The sequence below is a fragment of the Ahaetulla prasina genome, chromosome 5, assembly GCF_028640845.1.
Source record: "Ahaetulla prasina isolate Xishuangbanna chromosome 5, ASM2864084v1, whole genome shotgun sequence".
NCBI lineage: Eukaryota > Metazoa > Chordata > Lepidosauria > Squamata > Colubridae > Ahaetulla > Ahaetulla prasina.
Genome location: NC_080543.1, coordinates 111,402,615 through 111,426,048, shown reverse-complemented (window position 1 = coordinate 111,426,048; position 23,434 = coordinate 111,402,615). Strand labels below are relative to the sequence as shown.

At 38.8% G+C, this 23,434-nt stretch overlaps 1 protein-coding gene across 4 annotated transcripts in view; it reads left to right on the top strand.

Moving 5' to 3' along the window:
- Positions 1-23,434, top strand: part of GPC6 (glypican 6) — a 1,109,412-nt gene that overhangs the window by 185,437 nt on the left and 900,541 nt on the right. The window lies entirely within an intron of this gene.

The following is a 23,434-nucleotide window of genomic DNA, read 5'->3' as shown; positions in this document are numbered from 1 at the left end:
TGAGGGATCTGTAAATATTTTCATGGCCCTCTTCTTGATTCGTGCAGTATACAGGTCCTCAATGGAAGGCAGGTTGGTAGCAATTATTTTTTCTGCAGTTCTAATTATCCTCTGAAGTCTGTGTCTTTCTTGTTGGGTTGCAGAACCGAACCAGACAGTTATAGAGGTGCAAATGACAGACTCAATAATTCCTCTGTATTAATAAGTATTAATAAAAGTACTTTTACTGTGATATGATTTCCTCTTTTAATAGAAACTAACACTATAATAGGAAATTGATTCCTATTTCTATATTGATTGTCAACAAGATTTTATGACTGTTAACTTGTTCCATTCTACTAAATTAGAAGAAACTGTTTTGGAACTGTTTTATATATTCATTTATATTCTTGGTGCTGGTGATTAGATCATGTCAAATGAAACAAAATAGTGCTACTCTCTGGAGAAGTTAAGCTCTCCTCAGGTTGTTGGATGTGTGCCTTCTCTTAACTGAAAAAAGTGTGAAATGAATGTCAGGCTGATAAAAGTTGATCTTTGTAAAGACAAGTCTTCTACTTTATATTATCTGGATGAAGTTAGAGGGTTACTTCGTAGTGGAGGAACTGCTGAGATTTTAACTGTATCATAAATCTTAGTTATGACAGGTGCCTTTTATTCCGTTGGGGTGTGTGTATGGGTATGCATGCTGGATATCATCCTCTTCTAACGACCCTATATGCAGGTGGACTCAGGGCAACTGAGTGGAGCTGAGTGTTTACTGGCCGGATGCCCTTCTGTCGCCAATGCAGAGTTTTTTTCAGCAGATATATTCTCAATGTGCCCAGTTATGCATGCTGGATATGTGTAACATAAATGTGTGCATAGCTTCCAAGGGAGGGAGGGAGGGAGGGAGGGAAGGAAGGAAGGAAGGAAGGAAGGAAGGAAGGCTCTTTATTCAATATTCACCTTCTGATATTGTGTCATTTTTTCTTTAGTATTGATTCTCATTCAGTGTGTGTGTGTGTTTGTTGCCTACTACTATCCTAAAATAGAAGACATTATTTGTGGCTCACAAATGCCCCCAAAGCAGCAAAATTAAAGAGAAGAGGAGAACTTCAAAACAGAAAACCATTAACTATTCCTTTTCCCCTTTCCCTTGATGGTCTACTGCAAGTATGACTTGAAGATAATGGAATGGATACAAATATTTGCCTCTACGGGTTTTCCTCAGTGGATGCCCTAAATGTACTATGCGTAATAGGAAGATGTATAATATGCTCGACTACCGAGAAGCTAGGATATTGAAGCCCAGTGGTTGGTGTGTGCAGGATTTCTGACTAAACTAAAATTGTTTAAAAATGGGATGAATTTTTGAAGGTTGAAATTAAAGCATGAACACTTTTCAAATGATCCAATACTGCAATTGACTGATGGAATCCATTCGGCATTGGAGGAGACAAGTGGCTGCTGTCAGCTAAGCCATCCGGGCTGCAGGGTGCTTAGATCTGGCCCGCAGGACCGACTTGGAAACAGTGAAGGACAGGCCCAAACAGCTCCTAACCTCCGTTTTTGGTGGCTGAGGGTTGCAGGAGGCTGTCGCAGCCGAAAACAGAGCTTGGGAGCCTGTTTTCACTGATAGAGTGCTTGTGTTGTAACCCAGGCCCAAGTAGGTAGTAGGAAACTCAGTCCGCGAAAAAACAAACAAACTTTATTTGAACAGCTGAGAATTAGTTCATTCTCAGCGTCGTTCAACTCAAATTAAAACAAATTCCTCCCAACACAAATTCCTCAGTCCTATCGCAGACCTTGGTCCAATTAGGAAAACTGCCAAAGGCCTTCTTTGGCAAACGTTCACAAGTCACAAAAATAAATGCAAGACGTAGATGAAGCAGAAGACAAAGCTACCAATGTTATTTTCCAGCAAAGCCCAAACATCGTTACTGGTCTGTTTTAAGCCTTATGGGAGGGGACAATCATCTCTTGACCCTACTCCCGAGTTGTCCTTTTTGCTAGAGCTGCTCTTGCCTTCTGGCAGCTCTTCTGTGTGTGCATTAGGAACAGGCACCTCCTGTTCCTCTGCCTGACTACTATCAGTCTCTGGAGGCTCTGGAGTCCACACCTCACTCCCCGATGGCCCTGGCCTCACCTCAGCCTCATCGCTGTCTGACAACGTTTCCAGCTCCCCAGGCTACTGGTGGACCATAACAGTTTGGGCCACCACAGGCACCCCTGATACGAGTGAGGTTGAGCTGGCCACTCCCACCCTGATCCCCTGAGGTGAAACACAACCCTGATACGGCCTTCAATGAATTTTTTTTTTAATTTGAATTTATATCCCGCCCTTCTCCAAAGACTCAGGGCGGCTTACATTGTGTAAGGCAATAGTCTCATCCTATTTTTATATTATTGAATTTGACACCCGTGATCTAAGTGCTATTGCTATTGTCAGTTCTTTAGCTATTTTCTTTCTCTGGCTTCCTATTCCTTATCAGTAAACTGATCAATAGCCTTCTTCTCATGAGCTGATGTGAAGGTAATGGAAGGATTTTAAATCTCTGTGTATCAAGGCATAAGGCTTTGCATTTGTTGTGCATTATAAAACCAATGAGCCGAATTGTATTGTACTGAGAGTCTTGTAGGCATAATAAGAAAAGATGGGTGGACAAATTGCAGCAATCCTTTAAGATGGCAGGTATTTAAGCCTAATAAAAAGGTTACTTTTCTAAACTAATTAAGCAGATTTACAAGTCTATGGTTGGATTTAAGAATATCAGATCCTCCCAGTGATGGAGGCAGTTCTGTAAAGACTTAACGTAACAGAGCAAAGCAAATATTGTTTATTTTGCTTAAGATGGATACTTGATGCATCCATCCAGGATCAATCCACCTAGCTTCAGCATCATTCCATGATGTCCTTCAGAAAGAAATCAGTGTGACATCTGCCAGCTGTTCCTCAGTGAAATGCATTTAAGAGTACTTAACTAATTAGTAATGACCTTTTCCAATATTCATCACATCACTGCTTTATCATCCTGAAACTGCTTTCCAAAAAAAAAAAAATGTGGCGAGTTTGGGATGAAGGAACCGTGACCGGAACTGCATTTTAGATAAATGGTTTCTCACACAAGTTACTTGAAAATCAACCTTAGTTGAGATTATGGGGGCATTTATGTTGTTCTCATGTTGTGCTATATTGCAATACATGTTGCAGGAAATGGTAGGACAGCCTTGATTGCGCAGGCATTATCTTGTTTCTCTGTAGAAAAAAAAATACCAGTTAAAGAAAATAATTAAACAGGTAGTCCTTGACTTACAACAGTTCATTTAGTGACCAATCAAAATTACAATGGCACTGAAAAAAGTGACATGAACATTTTTCACACTTAACACATGATTAAAATGCAAATGCTTGAGAACGGACTCACATTTATGATGGTTGTAGTGTCCCAGGGTCATGTGATCCCCTTTTGCAACCTTCTGACAAGCAAAGTCAATGTACAAACCGGATTCATTTGCCAACCGTGCTATTAACTTAACAACTGTGGTGATTCACTTAACAAATGTGGCAAGAAAAGTCATAAAATGGGGCAAAACTCACTTAACCAATTTTTCACTTAGCAATATAAATTTGGGGCTCAACCAGCAGTGAAATCCAACTGGATCTATCCAGCTTGTGCAAATCAGTATGTTGTGTCTCACCCGCCCCCCTCTCTGCAACCGGGCCCCTCTCATCTCCTGTTATCTCAGCCAGAGACTGATAATGCAGACGAAGGGCCTGGTATGCCTCCAGCCCCAAGTCCTGGCACCATGCCCGGACAGACTGAGCAAACAAACCCCTCCCCCACAGCATGTGAACATGAGGAACCTGAAGCCAGTCACGAGCTAGAATTGCCGGCAGCTGAAGGGTGGATGGATCCACGCTTCCGGAGAATGGAGAGGTGACATCAACAAAAGGAAGGGAGGGGCAGGCCTGGATAAGTGCTGAGTCATGGAGCCACACCCCATGGCCTATATAAAGGATCTGCTTTCTGGCATTCTTTGAGTCAGGCAAAGTCTAATTTGGATTGCTGAAGTCACATTTTGGACTCCTGCCTGCCCTGAGAACTCTGACAGAACTTTGGCAAAGCTGCAGAGGCTCTGTGGCCATGCTTGATACAGACTTCCCCGACCCGGCCGTCAGAGGAGGAGTGGGACACGACACAGTAGGGCCGGCGACGGGAGGCTCTGCCAACCCGCCAGGATGATATTATGTCCCATTTTTGACCCTCTGCACATGCACAGAAGAGGTATGCATGCTCACATTTCCAAACAGGTATTGAAAGTAAATGCATTTCACCGCTGGGCTCAACTGTGGGCAAAAGTCGGGACTACCTGCACTGAAAATCCTTAAGGAGCAACAGAGGGCAGTTTTAAAATTTCTTGATCTAATACCATATTATACCTTGTTTGATATAGGAAAGAAGGACTGATTATCAGAGAGTTTAAAGGTGTGTTCCTAAAATTTGCAGTCCTGCACAATCACTGCTGATATTGGTTTGCTCAGATGACTTATTGTTTGTCTTTCTTTGACTCTCTTCTCCAAGTTTTTTGGCTGAGTAGGGTATGTGTGGATATACACTTGCATATTGAAATGTGAAAGGGAAGCAAAAATGCATAGAATATGATTTAATCCCCAAAATGATATCAAATATAGTACTATACTGCCTAGAGAATTGCTTGTATTAACTTCAGGCTACTTGCAAACTCCGTTTTAAGAAAGAAGAATGTGACTAGCAAATAAAGTCTTAGGATTCTTACCCTATTTCAGAAATAATCAGATTAAAAGCAAGAGTCCTGGCCAAACGGTCTTATCAAGATATAGAGTTTGCAAGAAGATGAGCCAGACAAGTGGAAAACAGTGAAGGTTGCAGGATTATTTTTGACAGTGTAGCCCAGTGATGGCTATTTGCCATCGCGTGCCAGGATGGGGGTGGGTAGGGGAAAGGTTTGCGCATGCACATGCCCACACCCATAATTTTATGCGCCCCGCCCTGCGCATGTGCGTGCAATCTCCTTTCCCCCCTGCTCCTGGCACGCGATGGCCTGGTAGGCCCATTTTTCTTTCTCACCTGGCTCCAGGTCCTCTCTATGCATCTGGGGAGGGTGAAAACAGCCTTCCCCACCCCCTCGGAGGCCCTCAGTAGGCCCGAAATGGCCCGTTTCCCAACTTACAGTTGAACAGGAAGTGACTTTTTTGCTGTTCCCAGCCTCCAGAGCCTCTCTCTAGACTCAGCAAAAAAGTCACTTCCTATCCAACCGGAAGTTTGGAAACGGGCCGTTTCGGGCCTCCAGAGGGCCTGGGGAAGGCTATTTTCGCCCTCCCTAGATGCGTAGAGAGGATTTGGAGCCAGGTGAGAAAGAAAAACGGGCCTTCCCTACCCCCTGCAAGCCCTCTGGAGGCAGGAAACAGCCTGTTTCCCTACTTCTGGTGGGCCCAGAAGACCCGAAAATCAGCTGGCTGGCATGCGCATGCGCGCTGGAGCTGAGCCGGTATGCCCATTGATTTGGCTACATGTGCCACCTGTGGCACGCGTGCCATAGGTTTGCCATCACGGGTGTAGCCTGATTGACCGGCAGAGGCATCAATTCATGCTGCTTCGGAGAAGACAGTGGTAAACCACTTTGTTTTCTACTAGAAAAGATCTTGGATTAAAAATACATATATAAAATCATCAACAATATAGTGCCAGATGATGAGCTGCTCAGACCAGATGACATTCAATATGCTATCAAGACAGAGCCAACGGTCTTTTGGAGCAGTAACAATATTTATGACAAAGCTAGACAAAATTTGGGGGATTTCTAATTGCTGATGGTGTTGAATGGGAAAACAAAATATATGAACATGAAATATAAGAAGCATAAACAAGGAAAACTTCAAACATAGTAAAGGATGAAATGTATTGTCGACACATTGACACATGAGGCATCAGTGAATTGAAATGGAATGGAATTGGACATTTTCATACAGAAAATCATACCATTTAGGGACACAAAAAACAAGCAACATTCAAGAAGGATATATAAAGGACAGTACTTGGATACAGTGCATTCAATGACTGAATAATATAATATAATAAATTTTAATATGATGATCATGCAAGTTTATGCTCTGACCACTGAAGCACAGGAAGAGAAAGCTGATGAATTTTATGGTCCAATTCAATCTGAAGCTGGCAGAACACATAAGCCAGATGTGTTATCCTTTGGTTAAAGACTGGGATGCAACAAGTTAGAAATATTTGGAGAAAATCCCAGTTAGACTTATCACCTAATAAAGTTAGTCTAAGTCTTCTTCAGACAAGCAACATGACATTTCTGTGTATACACAGAAATAACATTGACTAGATTATCCAGAGGTGGAAGGGCTCAGTTAAAAGAAGCAAACTTGTAGCCAGGAGCTGGCTCTGGAACACATCATAAACTACTCATGTGCAATTCTAAGTCAAGTTAAACAGAAGAACAAAGCCAATGCATTTACATAATATGATTTTAAGCATATGCCATCATTTTCAAGGAGAACATCAGGAATTGTTTTTATGTTCTAAATCTCATTGCTGGGGAACCATAGGAACACTGGAATTCAATCAATGAAATCAAAGGATGAAAAGAGATTTCCAAAGACCAAGAAAAGAGAAGAAAGCAAACTTCAGGACAAAATAAATGGTGATAATTGCCAAGAAGAGAAAAAAAGTGAAAGCCAAGAAAGGAATAAACTTAACAAAGAATTTCATTGACCTTTTGGAAGAAAGAAGTTCTATCACAACAACATCTGTAAAGTCATTGAACAGACATGGAAAAATAAGAGAAGTCTTCCAATAATCCTCAGGACTTATATGGAGGTGGCAGTGTTGAAACTGTGTGCTAAAGGATGCCAATGGGCAGATAGTAACTGATTCCAAGAAAATCAGACGGCAGGACTACATTGAAACGCTGCATAATAAGAGATGTCAGCATCAAAGGTGTCTTGGAAAGTATTCCCCACTTAATAACGGCCTCTAGCATTAGAAGGTGAAGTCAAAACAGCACTTTGATCATTGCCTAATCAGAAGGCTAGAGGAACTGATGGCATATCCACAAAATAAAGCAAGCAACAGAAAAAGAATTTGTCAAAGTTCTAACTACCCAGTACACCATGTCAGCAAATTTACAGAATGATCAGCGGTCAACAGATTAGAAGAAATCAGTCTACATTCAAATTAAGAAATGTGATTCGTGCAAATTTTTATATCATATCCTTGATTTCTCATGCCAGCAAAATATAGTAATGATTAGGATCATCCAATGAAAATGAGAGCCTTGCAAAAAAGTTCCATATGTTCAAATTGATTTGAGAAAAGGTCAAGGAAAAGAGATATTATTGCTAATGAACTCTGCATAATTGAGGAGAAAAAAAATCAGTAAGTGTTTCACTGATTATATATATAAAAAAGAACTTTCATTGTCTTGATCATATCAAACTGGAGAATGTGCTTGCCTTTATGTGAAATCAATACACAGGTCAGGAAGTCGCAGTATGAACAGAATGTGACAAAATAGACAAACTCTAGTTTGATAAAGGAGCAACACAAGGCTATATTGTGACCATATAGTCTCTCCTTATTTATTCAGTCTGCTTGGAGATTATATACTGAGGGAAACTGGATTGGAAGAAGATTACTGTAGTTTTAAAACTCAAGGCAGAAACATTGCCTACCCTATAGCACTATTATTAAGCTGAAAATACAAATATTCTGCAAAATCTAGTAATAAATATAATTTGTTGTTGTTAGTTGCCAACTCATGTCCAACCTATCATGACCCCATGGACAACGTTCCTCCAGGCCTTCCTTTCTTCTACCATCATCTGGAGTCCATTTAAGCTCATGCCAACTGCTTCAGTGACTCCATCCAGCTACTTCATTCTCTGTTGTCCCCTTCTTCTTTCGCCCTCAATCTTTCCCAGCATTAGGCTCTTCTTCAGTGAGTCCTTCCTTCTCATTAAGTGGCCAAAGTATTTGAGTTTCATCTTCGGGATCTGGCCTTCTAAAGAGCAGTCAGGGTTGATCTCCTCTAGGACTGGTTTGACTGCCTTGCAGTTCAAGGGACTTGCAGGAGTCTTCAGTTCAGAGGCCTCAATTCTTTGGCACTCAGCCTTTCTCATGGTCCAACTTTCACAGCCAAACATTGCAACTGGGAAAACCATAGTCTTGACTATACAAATTTTTGTTGGCAGGATGATACAGTATATGTATGATAAATATCATTCAGCATAATAAAAACATCGGATTAGCATTGAATATGTAGAACACCAAACTAATGGCATAGATTCAGCAACCAACCAGAACAGACAATGGACATTAATTTGGTGAATATATACCATCAACCTTAGAGGAACCAGCTTTGGAGTTGGAAAAGCATCTAAGAATACCACGGATCATTAAGAAAACAAACAGATAAACCAAAGTACAAATCAACCCAGATCTCTCACTTGAGGCACAAATAGCCACAAATGAGGCTTATTAACATATTATGAACACATTGTGAGAACACTTAGCTCCCTAGAAAAGTTGAAAGGAAAAATAAAAAGAAGACCAGGAAAAAGATGAAGTCACTCACTTACCCTGGCAATGGGTGTGCTTTTAGAAGAGTTGAAGGATTAGGATCAGGGACAAACTATCCCAGAGAAAAATCAATAATAGATGACATTGACTTAATGGCACGTAATCATAATCATTATCACACAAAATAAACCTGCTATATACCATCTAAGGCCTGATTTAAGTCCTTCACGGTAATGTTAGATAAAGGAACTAAATGCTTACCATTATGGAGAAACAAGATTTGATTTTAAGATTACTTTTGAACAGAATAAAAGAGAAATGCCAGGTTATTGGAAACACCATGCTTATTATGTTCTTGGCATGTTTCTTTAATGTGCTCATTCATTTGGCGGTAGAAGCTGTGTCAGTGCATAATGTCATTTTGTGATGTATTTTGAAATCACTGAAAAACTCTGCAGCATTTTAAAACTACGAGCAGCTCTGGTGTAATGACTGCCTCATTTAACAACTGTTCACAGTTGCAGTGGTGATGAAAAAGGAGTCTCATGATCATATCTGCAACCTATTCTGGTCTCTAAAGCAAAGCTGAAGTAAGATCATAAGCACAGTTGCTGTCTCACTTAGCAGCTGCTTTATTTAACAACCAGGCTGCTGATCCCAATTGTCACTAAATGAGGAGTAGCTGTAAATACCTCCACTCCAACACCAGATTCTTGATTATTTAATAGGATGCTGGTGTATATAAGCTTGTTAGGATGCTGGTGTATATAAGCAACTGTTTGGTCTTTAGTGGTATTTGCATTCTGCTAAATCTCTCAATATTTGAACAACCAGCATGAATTATCACCATCTGTTTTCCTTCCCCTCCAACCCATAGTCATTATCAAAATCAGATTTCACAGGAAGAATACGATGCTTTGGATTTACTTAACTTTTGCATTTGGTTGTTTAATTTCAGTGAGAGATAAATGGAATGATTGGAAGATAAACGTTTATTGGCAGCTGGTGAAGTTTTTCCTAATTCGTTGGAATCAATTGGAGAATTTGCCCATCAGGAGCAGGAATAATTTGCATTTTCTTCTTTACTAAAGCCTTAAACCTACCTCTCTAGCTAAGATCAACCATCTATCTGGCATTGTCCTGCCTGCTGTTTGTAGAGAAGCAGCGGCATACAAGAGCGGCTCAAAGCCTGGCTAGGTGGCTCAGTGGTTAAGACACTGAGCTTGTCAATCAGTAAGGTCGGCAGTTTGGCAGTTTGAATCCCTAGTATAGGTCTCCTGCGTGAGCAGGGGTTTGGACTAGATGGCCTCCAAGGTCCCCTCGAACTCTGTTACTGCTATAAACCATCAATATCTTGACAACACCCTCTCTAGGGCCTACAACCAGTTCATCAGAAATTAAAATATAGGAAAAGCTTCCTTAGGTCAACAGGAGACTTTGAAGAATTTAAAAGCAGAAAGGACCTATGGAAAGCTACAAAGAGCCAACACTGGATGGAACCAATGGGAACCCTAGCACTGTGATGGTGAATCTATGCCACGAGTGCCACAGGTGGCACGCGTAGCCATATCAGTGGGCACACCAGCTCAACTCTGGCGCACATGGGTAAATTAAAGGAACAAAAATGCTAATACCTACTACCATGTTTCCCTGAAAATAAGACCAGGTCTTATATTAATTTTTGCTCCAAAAGATGCATCAGGGCTTATTTTTTGGTTAGGTTTTATTTTTGGGGAAATATGGTACTAAATGCATCCATCTGGCTGACTATCTTAACTGGGGCTTATTTTGGGGGTAGGGCTTATATTTTGGGGATAGGGCTTATATTTTGGGGGTAGGCCATCTTGAAAAACCATGCTAGGACTTATTTTAAGGTTGGGTCTTATTTTTGGGAAAATAGGGTATTTTCCTGTCTGCAAATCCCATGCTATTTTCTGTGTTTCTGGATTTTATCTTACTGGTTTTTTTAACTTCTCATGCAAGGATCAAATGCTTTGGAAGTAATGCCTTTTGAAATAGGAAGGAAAGAAGATAAATGCCTTTAATACCCATCATTATTAAAGTTAGTTCAAAGCTGTCAGAGCCTTCAGGAATAGTGACATATGGTCAGAGTTGGTTTATAGATTTACTGTTGGCCATCCTGGGAAGATTCCAAAATGTTCTCCAATAAGATCCGTATCCCAAACCCTTTAGAAGCTGTGGAGCTGTGCAAGCAGACAGAAAATAACTGAACACAGATGGTCTGAGAAAGGACTTCTTACTTATGAAGTGAAACATGGCTAATTAAAGAAATTAGAGTTGACCATAGTTTTTCTACTTTTTCCCACGGGGAACATTTTATTTTTAACATCTGTTACATTAATAACATCTATGGAGATGCCTTTCATTAACTGCTCCTACTGCATATATCGCCTTAGATCAGAGGTCTTCAAACTTGGCAGCTTTAAGACTTGTGGACTTCAACTCCCACAATTCTCCAGCTGGCTGGAGAATTCTGGGAGTTGAAGTCTACAAGTCTTAAAGCTGCCAAGTTTGAAGACCTCTGGTTTAGATGGTATATTCTTCTTCTTTTGCCTTCACAGTTTTAAGGCCTTGTGTTTTTACATAATGCATATTTTGTAGAGACTGTTGAATTCATTTTAGTTATCTGTTTTCAATTAACATTTTAAAAAATATTGAATCCTATATCTTCTTTGTAGTTGTTAAAAGACGAACAGCATATTTTAGTTAAAACATCCCATATCTAAGAACTAAAATATTATCCTATGAATGTTTTCTTGGAAGCCCATATTTAATGGGACATGCTCCTTACTAAGGTGTGTTTGATTGCAATAATAGTTCAGTGAATTTTTTTTTGCTGGTGTAATATGCTGGTGTAATATGTGATGGAGGAATTTAATTCATGAAAAATTGCAGTATTGCAGGCTAATTCTGCTGAGTGCCAACTGCCAGCATTTTGGCAGTTCAATTCTCACCGGCTCAAGACTGACTCAGCCTTCCATCCTTCTGAGGTTGGTAAATTGAATACCCAGATTGTTGGAGGCAACGATCAGTATATAGGTGTAGTGCAGTATATAAGTCTAAGTGCTATTGCTAAAAATAAAGACATCCAGGCATCATATAAACTGTGAAATTGGATCTGGATAAAAAGCATGCATATTAGACTGCTAGACAATGATCAGATGGTATATAGGTAGTCATTGGAACCACAAAATCTCATTATTTGGCTATAAATAATGTTGATTCTTAAACCAGTTACACCAGCAATGGTACAAATTCAGCTTTCCTCTGTGGGAATGTATAGCTGTTGCCAGGGTTCCATTGTTGTTGCTGAATTTAAATTGCTTCTTTAAACAGTCACTAACTCTTTGCCTGCAAAGGTGTTAAGAAAGTATTTCCCAAAGTCTGTCCTTTTAATTCTTGAGTTTGTTTGCTGTGGTTCAAATTACAGACCCTACTCTTGGACTTGTTGTGGTCCGCAAGCAGCCTGCGGACCTGGCGACAGAGTCAGACAGTGAGAAGGCTGGGGAGAACAATGGGCCACTTCTGGAGTCAGGGGAAGGCCTGGACGAGGGCTCTACCTTGGAGGCAGAGATGGGGCCAGGGCCATCTGGGAGGGATGCGTGGACTCCAGAGCCTCCAGAGGCAGACAGCAGAGAGGCAGAGGAAAAGGAGGAGCCTGTTCCTAGTGCACGTATGCAAAGAGCTTCCAAAAGGCAAGTGCAGCTAAAGCAAAAAGGACAACTTGGGGGTAAGGCCAGAAGATCATTGGCCACTCCCATAAGGCTTAAAAGAGCAGCAATGAGCCGTTGGGTTCTTTGTAGAAAAGCAACGTTGATTTCCGTGCTTCTTTTCAGCGTCTCTTGAACTTTGTGGGGTTTTTGCCAAGAAAAGCCTTTGGCAGGTTGCCAAAGACATCAAAGGTTGGTGATAAGGCCTACGGACTGGTTATTAAGAATTTTGTTTTGGACTAAGCTGAGAATGAATTAATTCTCAGCTGTTTTAATAAAATAAGTTTGTTGAGGACTGAACTGTGTTTAGTAATCACTACTTGGGCCTTGGTCACAACAGGACTACACACCGTAGTGTCGTCACAGAACAAGTAGAGCTCTTTGAGTATGTGGGAATTACCTTCTGTTCAACAAACAGTGGAATATTATAGCGTTCTACATTTTATTCTAGATTTGCATTTTCATAGAGACACAAAATACTGTGTTCCTTCCCTCACCCATACACCCTAAGTTATCTCTTGATCTTTTTCAAGAAATCCCAGGATCCCTGAATGGAAAGTAAGTGCTGACAACAAGGAGGTCCTAACATGTATTTTCACGATCTAATCCCAGGATTAGTAGTTAAAACTTCCTGATGGCAATCGATTATTTCAGGGGTCTCCAACGGTGACAACTTTAAGAGTTGTGGACTTCAATTCCTAGAATTCCTCAGCCAGCAAAGCTCTGGGAGTTGAAGTCCACAAATCTTAAAGTTGCCAAGGTTGGAGACCCCTGTTTATTTTACTTATTAAAAACATTTATATAGTTGCCTAATTTATGTTAGTTTTCATATGTTGTGCACATTGAAGGAAATGTCCACTGCATATGCTTCCTCTTCTCAAAGGTTTTCTCTTCTCTAAAGTTTGTTTCCATATGTGTTCATGTGTTTGTGTTTGCGTTATTTCAAAAATACAGAGTTGTATTGTTACAGAGACATTAATTGTTAGAAGAGCTCCAGTTAAAATGCTCAATAGGGATCTTATAGTAACCTTGATATCAGAACAACTTTTTCCTCTCTATCTCACAATATCACCTTCCCACCCATATTTTAATGGATTTCTGAATTATAGAAATAAATGCAATAATCATCGTTCTCAGATGTGCATTGCGACAAAATGGAAAGCTATTTTTTTTAAAAAAAATCAGAAACAAAAACTGGTTCCTTTTGGCTACAGTGCTTTTTGTTTGCATGATTCTTCACAGCCTACTAAATGTAAAGACCATCCTTATGAATATGGTCAGATTTGCTGATCTCCAAATATGAAAAAGTATCAGTAAGATATGATAAAAAACCGTTCACCAACTTTTGCCTAAGTCTGGCAGAATGAATTCTTCCACTATTAGCATCCTTGGTTAAAACGACTTCTTCTTTGGTATAAGAAAATAATTCAGAGCCTAATCCTCAATCATGTGTTCAACGGCAACTTCAAACCATAAATCATGCAACTTGCAAGATGGAGCTGTAGCTACTTTATAATAAAGCGTCCTTGAGTGTCTTTTGGGAAAAAGTAGTTTATCGCATGCCTGCAGTTTGTGAACTTTTTTAGATGTCATAGTGGTTAAATACGGGGGATTGAAGGGGCTTCTAAAAATCCTAGACATGGAATGCAGCTGGTTTGCCAAAACCGAGGGCACTGACCAAGCCGATCGTGGCACATCGTCAATAACTTCATCCAGACAGAATGGATAATACATTTTAATTTCAGTAAAACACGCTGACTTTTCACTCATTGTTCCAAATTGCAAAAAGACAAAACAATTAAAATTCCTCAAATTAACTCTTATGGATTGTAGTTCAAATCACCTTGTGGGTGCTTAGTGAATGTTTGCTGAATTGCACTTTTTGAGTGTTTTTTTTTCTCTTTTCTGTGGTGTCTCAGCTCCAAAAGCAACTCAGCATGACTCAGGCCTAGGCTATCAATTATAATGACTTGTGGAATAAACACCTTGCCGTTTTCAGACAGTTAATGCAAATGTTTCTCATATATATGACCAACTATTTACCATATTTCTGAAATATATTTGGGAAAGGTTTTAAATGGAGTTGACTGCCTTACTAGACGTATAATTAGTTTAGAAGCCTGTTTCTTCCCTCCCATCTTGAAAGGTGACCCTTCAAGAGGTATGTGATGCCCATAATTCACATGCTGTGGACTGCCAAAGGTTTTGCTTTGTCAATGGAAAACTTTTCATGGAGGTTCTTCTTCATGGTGACCTCACTGTTTATCATTAGTCCTAGATTTTAAAAGTGAATCATTTCCCCCAAATTTATTTCTGTTCCGTGCAGACCAAAATAAAGTTATTTTTAAATTACCAATCTATGATATGTTTTATTGTTTGATAATTTGATTCCTAGCCTGACTTTTATTCTAGCCAGCTACACAAAAAATGGAACAACAACAACAATAATTAACAAGAAAATAAGCTTTGAAGTCATTAAAAGCCTTTGGGAAATATATTTTTTTTAACCTGTTTTCTTAATGCTTAGACAATGCCAGTCTGGGAGCATGCATGGGAAAAAAAAACCCTCTATAGTGAGATAAAAAAATGAGGTTCTTCAAAAGGGTTTCCTGCACAATTTAACAACCAACTAGGTTAAAAGTCTGTAGAGATTCTCAGTCAACTGACAACCAACTAGGTTGTTAAGGAAAAAAAATAATTCTTCCTCATAAGTAATATCAGAATGTAATAGAGTCTAGCATGTTAAATTGTATCAGTTTACCTGACTTCTGATTTAATAGATAAAAACCACCAGGCATCTCTGCAAACTACACAAGTTCTATAGAAAATGTGCTTCTAATGAGGATCGGCAATGAGATGTCCTTTGGAAGTTTTGTATTCCAAATCACATCAGTCATCACCAGCATGGCCAATGACAAAGACTTATGGGTACTGCACTCCAAAATTTCTGGAAGGCACCAACTTGTCAACTCTTGCGTCCAATAGTAGGACTTCTATCTAGGAGTGCACAGCAGTATACAAAAATTTCTTCTTGAATATAGTGGTTCATACTAGGCAGATATCAGTGGGAGCGGTTACTTCACTTGTTCATGTCCATCTCATGCATATGTTTTTGTATAGCAGTCACCAACTGGTGGTCCATGAGAAAATTTTGGTGGTCCACAGAAGAATTATTTGCATTTTTAATATTGCACTAAATCAGGGATCCTCAAACTATGGCCCCTGGGCCGGATACGTGCAATGAATGTTTGTGTTGCTGCAGAGAGTCTCCTCCTTCAAGGTCTTTTTGTGTGGTGCAGAGGGGGGCAGAAATTCCGACTTGGGGTCTGTTGCGGCCTTTTGGTGCGGGGCTTTGGGTGAAGGCTGGAAGGAAGTGCCAATGGTGGTGAAGAGCCAGCGGACCTTGTTTCAGTGGGACTGCATCATGGCCTGGAATTGGTTGACGATCTCAGCTCACTGAGTCTCCAGGCGACGGTACCTAGCCTTGCACTCCCGCAGGTCTTCTCTTTACTTGGAAAACTTATGCTCGTAGTCCTCAGTGAGGTGCTTCTGCTGAGCCTCCTTCTTGGTCAGATCCAATTTCAGCTGAGCCAGCTGTTTTGCCAACTCTTTCTCGTGGTGGCTGCTTAACTCCAACAATTGTTTCCTGTTGGGGCCCTATATCTATCTCCAGACACAGTCTCCAGACACAGTCCTTTCAACAGTTCCAAGAAGGCTCCACACCCATTTGCATCATAAGGCTGATTTCTCCTTAGTTAACTCAGCCTTTCATACTGAAACATTTTTTTCTCAGGATTCTTTTTCTTTGAATGAGTAACTGGGTAACCTGATACAATTTCACACATCTACTATCTTTGAAAATCTTCTTTAAGTAGAAGAAGAGTCACGTTAGGAAATTTGTCAGATTTTCCTGAGTAGTAACATAGTTTGTTTCACCTAAGAATTATTATGGAAAGCATTTAAATAAAATTGAAAAATATATGAAATTATATACTTTCTTAGCCACGTGTTTCATTCACTTTTCTTAATGTGTATAACTTTTCATATATCCCTTTCATATAATGCTTTTTAAGCAATTAATTCCATTTTTTTCCCCTTTGCTGCCAATGAACACATTTTTATATGTGTCATTTTTTTAATAGAAGAAAGTATTTTGAACAATTCAGGAAAGTACAAATACTAAAGGATAATTGCCTTTTAACTCTAGTTATGTTTCTAGAAGTATGAATTAGGCCTGTGCACTTTAATACAAAATGCAACGTGGATACATGTATTTTCCAGCAATAATTTCCATGCAAAAATAAGAACAATAATAGTAACCTTTAGCAGCAGTACTAAAGGTTACAAAAATTACCCTTTTATTGCAACTATAGGGTGTTGAGATATTTGCGCCAGTTCAGCTCCATCTTATTTCCTAAAACATGGGTGAATTTGATGCTTGTTATAGAAGATAAAATTGATAAAATTCAGAGGTCACAAACACTCTTCAAGTCAAACTAGTAGTGCAATAACTCAGTAACAAATTGAATTTTAAAGCCTTTTCATTTTTTTTTCTTCTACAAAAATGAAGCACGAACTTTTCACTGATCTCGAACCCATCTGCAAATATGGGTAACTCAACAGGATTTATTCATTCAATGTACAGTAGACTACTTAGGCAGGCAGATATTAATTCATTTTTAATGCTAGAAAAATACAGTCATTAAACATCAGCTAACACAAAATGCCAGAAATGCTTTTAACGTTACAAAAAGTGCACTCCTTTGCTGAAATTGCTTGTTACTTTTGAAGATCTGGACATGCTGAAGTATTAAATATTTAAAGTGGAAGTTGCTTTTCTAAAATGTAATGTTTCTGATCAGGGAAAAATGTTTTAACAAGCAAGGCTTTTGAATAATGCACAACACTGTTAATAAGATAGCATGGGAGAATCATTTATTATGTTGTGAAAATGACTGATATTTTGAATGTGAAAAATGATCTCCTTGATTTGAAACACTCTAGCAAATATTCTCTAACTTAGTGTTGCCAGAGTGTACAACAAATGTCTATATACTTACGTCCAATAATCCAAATGTTCTCCATTATTATATTTACATTATGTTATTCATATCATTAGGCCTCAATTAATAGTCCATCATTCAGAATATTCTCTAACCAAAATCAGAATCTACAGAGGACATAGATGAATTAATAGGATAGTACAACATGCTAAGCTTTAATGCAATTCTCAAGGAGATACATATGTTCCTCATTTTCCCAATATTTGGCAAAAACATTAAATCCCTTTTCTTTTAGCAAGTTTTCAGAAGTAATTTCATAATGTCTTCCATGCCATTGTTGATTTCAGTGCATATTTATGGCAAGACCATCTTTATGGGTACTTCTTCACTTTGAGCTTGTAGGACTCAAATCTTTCATATGTCAAAATCTATATGTTAAGGTCTCCTATCTCAGTACTGGACAGTGTTGAGTTACCAAGTACCTGAACAGACAATTGATGACATGGATAGGAGAACAAGTGGGGTTTATGTTTCTTGGCATCCATGACAAAATTATAGTGGAAAAACTGCAAAAAATGCAGATCTTTATTAAGTTGTTCATTATGTATTTAAAATTACTTTTTTCCAGTATCAGAAACACTGTTTTTTTTAATCACAATATCTTTCCAACAAATGTTTTATTTGTTATAGCAGTAATATAGAACTGAACATAGAATAACAGAATTGGAAGGGATCTTGGAGGTCTTCTAGTCCAACCCCCTGCTCAAGCAGGAGACCCTATACCATTTCAGACAACTGGCTGTCCAGTCTCTTCTTAAAAGCCTCCAGCACCCACAACTTTGTCGTGGGACACCCACAACTTTGAAAGGCAAACTGTTCTGCTGGCTAATTGTTCTCACCATTAGGAAATTTCTCCCTAGTTCTAGGTTGCTTCTCTTCTTGATTAATTTCCTTCCATTGTTTCTTATGTTGTCTTCTGGTGCTTTGACTCCCTCTTCTTTGTGACAGTCCTAGAATGCTGCTATCATATTCATTCTTTGATGAAGGACTGATGAACTGACGAAGATGTGCTTTTCAAATTTCACCGTAGGAACTTACGATGGGTCCTGTGATCTAGGGGATATTAGGGATCATAGATTTGGAGGGATCATAAATTTGAAGCTGGTGGTTTGAGACAATCAGAAAACAAATAATATCAATCTAGACTGCTGACTCAGTTGATGAACAAGGAAGAAGAAGAAGAAGTGGGGAGACATGATAGCAGTGTTCCAATATCTCAGGGGCTGCCACAAAGAAGAGGGAGTCAAACTATTCTCCAAAGCACCCGAGAGTAGAACAAAAAACAATGGGTGGAAACTAATCAAGGAGAGAAGCAACCTGGAACTAAGGAGAAATTTCCTGACAATTAGAACAATTAATAAGTGGAACAACTTGCCTGCAGAAGTTGTGAATGCTCCAACACTGGAAATTTTTAAGAAAATGTTGGATAACCATTTGTCTGAAGTGGTGTAGGGTTTCCTGCCTGGGCAGGGGGTCGGACTAGAAGACCTCCAAGGTCCCTTCCAACTCTGTTATTATTATTAAGTAGACAATTGACAAGGTCATGACACACAAAAGTTTGAACAACTACTGTTGTGAAAACAGTCCAAACAAACCCAAGACACTCAAAAATCCTGTCAGTGTTTAAGACTATGCCTGCCAGATGGAGGACAGGAGGACAAACAGGAGGACGTCCCTTCCTTTTGCCAGATGTATGGCAAAATCCATGGACAGAATGGATCCATGTAGGTCCATGGACAGAATGGAGCTACATGAGGCTGGAGGAAAGATTCTAGGAATGATCCAGAAGTTTGATTATCTTTGTCCTTTTACACAATAATTCATAAGGAGACAGCTGTAGTTTTACAAAACAACGTATGCCACCAAGTTCTGCTATGTCTGTGGTTCTACTTTATAGCCAGTGCTGTGTCAAATACTATAGAAATCAAATGCAGCACACAAATATTTGGTCCAAAACTCAGTTTGAGTCTATAAAGATGATCAAATAATATTAGCTTAAATTCTGTTATCTGACACTAATTACTCAGAGCTGCAATAAAAGAATTTTCTCTAATAGCCCATGGAATCACTTAATTGCAATGCAAATATAAGTGGGAGAAGCAAAATCCATGTTTAATGCTATTCTAAAAGTATTGCTATTCTAAAAGTATTTTACCTTTTCAGTACGATATAATAAATATTTTTGGGAACGTGTTCCAAAAATAAAGAAAATACTTTCAAAAGTTTGAGATGTATTGGGCACCATGAAATATCACATATTGGATTTATCCTTATAGGAAATCATCAGATATAGATAGCCAGAAGTTGTTTTATAGGATGCAAAGTTTCTTCCAGAAATAAAACTTGCAGTCCTTTTCACTTTAGATTATATATACCCATAGTCCTCATTTAACAATAACAATTGGTTAAGTTAAGTGAAGTTGTTGCTAAGTGAAACAGCAACTACCATATTTTTTGGAGTGTAAGATGCTCTGGAGTATAAGACGCACCTTAGTTTTTTTTGGGGGGTGGGAATAAGGGGGAAAAAAATCTGCCTCTGCCTACCAGGCTAGCATCCTGTCAGTGTGTGAGACTGTTTGGAAACTGAAACAGTATTTGCTGAGTGAGCAACAAGGAAGCAGACAGCAAGGAGCCTGGGCGTGGCTTAGATCAATTGTTCTAAAGCTGCATGCTGTGCTGATCTCTGAAACTAAAACTGAAACGGAAACTCCTCTCCTCTGTTTGTGTTTTACTTTCTGCTGTAAACTCTGATAGTCCTTGCAGCAAATAGCGAACAGCCAGGTCAGCTTCAGCACATTATTGCACCCTGACTCAGCTCGAGCGGCTGATTGGCGAGTGGATCAGCCTCCCGGAATACCCCCAATCAGCTGTTACAGGCTGCAGGGATTGTCATAGACCATCGCCTCCACCGTGCCTCGCATTTTTGGCTACATTCGGTGTATAATAATAATAATAATAATAATATTTTAATTTGTATACCGCCCTTCTCCCGAAGGATTCAGGGCGGTATAAGAAGCACCCAAATTTTCACCCTCTTTTGGGGGGGGAAAGTGTGTCTTATACGGTATGCTTATGATCTTACTTCAACTTTCCTTTTTTTATAGACCTGCAAATATTGTAAATGTGAGGACTGGTCATAGGCTTGTATGTAGCTGCAAATGGTCACTAAACAAGGAAATCACTAAATGAGGACTACCTAAAAATTGTTAAGAGCTATCCAGGTCCTGAATATGATCATCTAACATCTGATGACATTTTTAAATCCCAGTAGAATAATATCTGGCTACCCATATCTGATGCCTTAGGTAATTTTGGAGAATACTCATGATATAAAAGGTAAAGGTTCCCCTTGCACATACGTGCTAGTTGTTGCCGACTCTAGGGGGTGGTGCTCATCTCCGTTTCAAAGCCGAAGAGCCAGCGCTGTCCGAAGAGGTCTCCATGGTCATGTGGCCAGCATGACTCAACGCCAAAGGCGCACGGAACGCTGTTACCTTCCCACCAAAGGTGGTCCCTATTTTTTCTACTTGCATTTTTACGTGCTTTCGAAACTGCTAGGTTGGCAGAAGCTGGGACAAGTAACAGGAGCTCACCCCATTACACGGCAGCACTAGGGATTTGAACCGCTGAGCTGCTGACCTTTCGATCGACAAGCTCAACGTCCTAGCCCCTGAGCCACCGCGTCCTTACTCTGGATATAAACTCATTCAAAAACCAAAGAATAATAACAAGATTTTTAATGCAGGGAGGAATTAATTTGGCTTTCAGATAGCCGACTCAGTGAAATACCTTGGTTTGCACTTGACAGAAAACAGTTAATATAACCAAATATGTTAAACTACAGCAAGACATTAAAAAAATATCTTGACAAATCTATCTAAAGCTATCTTGTTTAGGATCAATTGCAATCATCATAATGAATGTGCTACCCAAGATTTGCCTATTTCAAATGGCATCAATTGGAATTTCAGAGAAAGCTTTACAAAAATGGCAAGAAACCTTTCAGTAAATTTATATGGAGTGGGGAAAAAATACAAAAAAAAATAAAAATCCCACAATATTTCAGATAGAAAACATAATGCCTTCCGCATTTTAAACTAAACCACAAAGCAAGCCACCAGTAGTGGATAACAGAGTATCTAAAATCCCTGAATAGATGAACAGCAATTTTGAAAGAAGTCAGTTTAGCCAATGGACTTTCATAGCTATCTGTGGATAAAAGCCTAAAAGGACACATTATTAAATAAAATTTCATAAAAGCATAGAAATCTACAAAAGGAATAATAAACCCAAAAATTTCACCTCTAGCTTCCCTCTCGAATGCTTTTCATGTTAGAGACAATTAGAGCAAGAAAAACGTAATTACATATGCAGATGTGATTTACTCAGGCTCTATGAACAGATTAAAAACACAGCAAGAACTACACAGTGATAGCTAGAAAATACCATGGTTGGTGTGCTTACCAGTTGCTGGAAGGATAAAATCAAATCTCAAGAAGGAAGAAGGGATATTAAGAAAAAATAATTTGAAATGCTCCTGTAAAAACACCACCATCTGTTATGGCACATATATAAACATTTAGATATGATACAGAAAAAACATTAAAAAATGTTGTGGTAAAATGGTAACGGAATTTTAAAGAAACAGTTACAACATAACTGTGGGAAGCATTATGGACCAAATTTATATATTTACACCAAGTTATAACTTAAAGGACAATTGGTACAACATGTTCTATAGAAGGTACACAACTCAATCAATAAAACAGACAAATCATACAGTAATAATTGTTGCAAATGCCATCAAGCAGGAGGAAGATTTGTATTGGACATGTAAAAAAAAACACACCAAAGTATTAGAAAGTTATATATTGTATAGTAAAATGCAGGAAAAAAATGAATTTAAATTTAAAATGAAACCACAACTTTTCTTAACCTGGTATAACCTCAAAAAAAATTAGAAAAATGTAATGAGAAAGTGTTTTTCTGCCTTACAGCAGCGAGACTAAATTTTGCTTGACAGTTGAAGTAACATACAATTTCAACAATACCCGATTGAGAACTTAAACTTGGAGAACTTTGGAGTATTTGAAATATTGCTACATTGATTTTTACAATTAGTTTTATTTTTATTAATCTGAAAATATGTTGTACAATAAATACTTCGATGAAATTTGCAGTTTCTTCTAATGTTATACTCAGTTTCATATGAAAAAGTCAAGTAGTTCTTTGTAAGATTACTGATAGAATATTTCCTTCCTTTTATTTCTAATACTATAAATTATCTAAACAATAACATGTATTAAGACTTATATACAGTAATACTAGGAAAAATTTCTGGCTAACTTCCAGTCTAACATCAGACACTCAGTTCTCCTAGAATGACTGAGTATATTCTGATTCACCAATGATGCATTCTCCTCTTAAATATTAATGCCTTCCATTTACTGTAGAGCTACATCAAAAACAAACAGAGTCTACTTGAATCATTATAGACTTGCAATCTCCATTGTACTTTCTTATCAACCTTGATATCACTCCATTTCCTCCCTCGCCCAAAGAGAAATCTGAAACTGTTTTCTCTGCCAGAAGTGAATTCACTCTGCTGAAAACTACTCATTTTATACCACAAGTTGCTAGATGATTGATTGCTGAATGGATTCCAATTTACTGCTGAACTCCTAGTCAGGCATGGCAAGTCTGTGACAAGTGTTTAGATTGAAATTACTTCTCATCTTTCATATATACAATTTTGTTCTAAAAGACTTCCATAAAATATGAAAAGATACAGACCTTGAGTATACAACTTAATCTAATCTTCAATATGCATCTACAATTCCCAGTTGAAATATTTTAGCAGCCATTTCTATATGTCTCGGCCTATTTATTTGGCCTCCGGCAGAGTAACAGGAGAAGACAACAATACCTTGGATTGACTTTGAGCCAATGTTGAGGCAAAGAATTGGAACCTTGGTCCCTGTGGAAAATAGAAACATGACACACAATGATTGTGCTCTGGGTGTTCTAACATTGTCTCCAATATGGTCCTCCAAGGAATTTGGAATTGGACTTCATATAT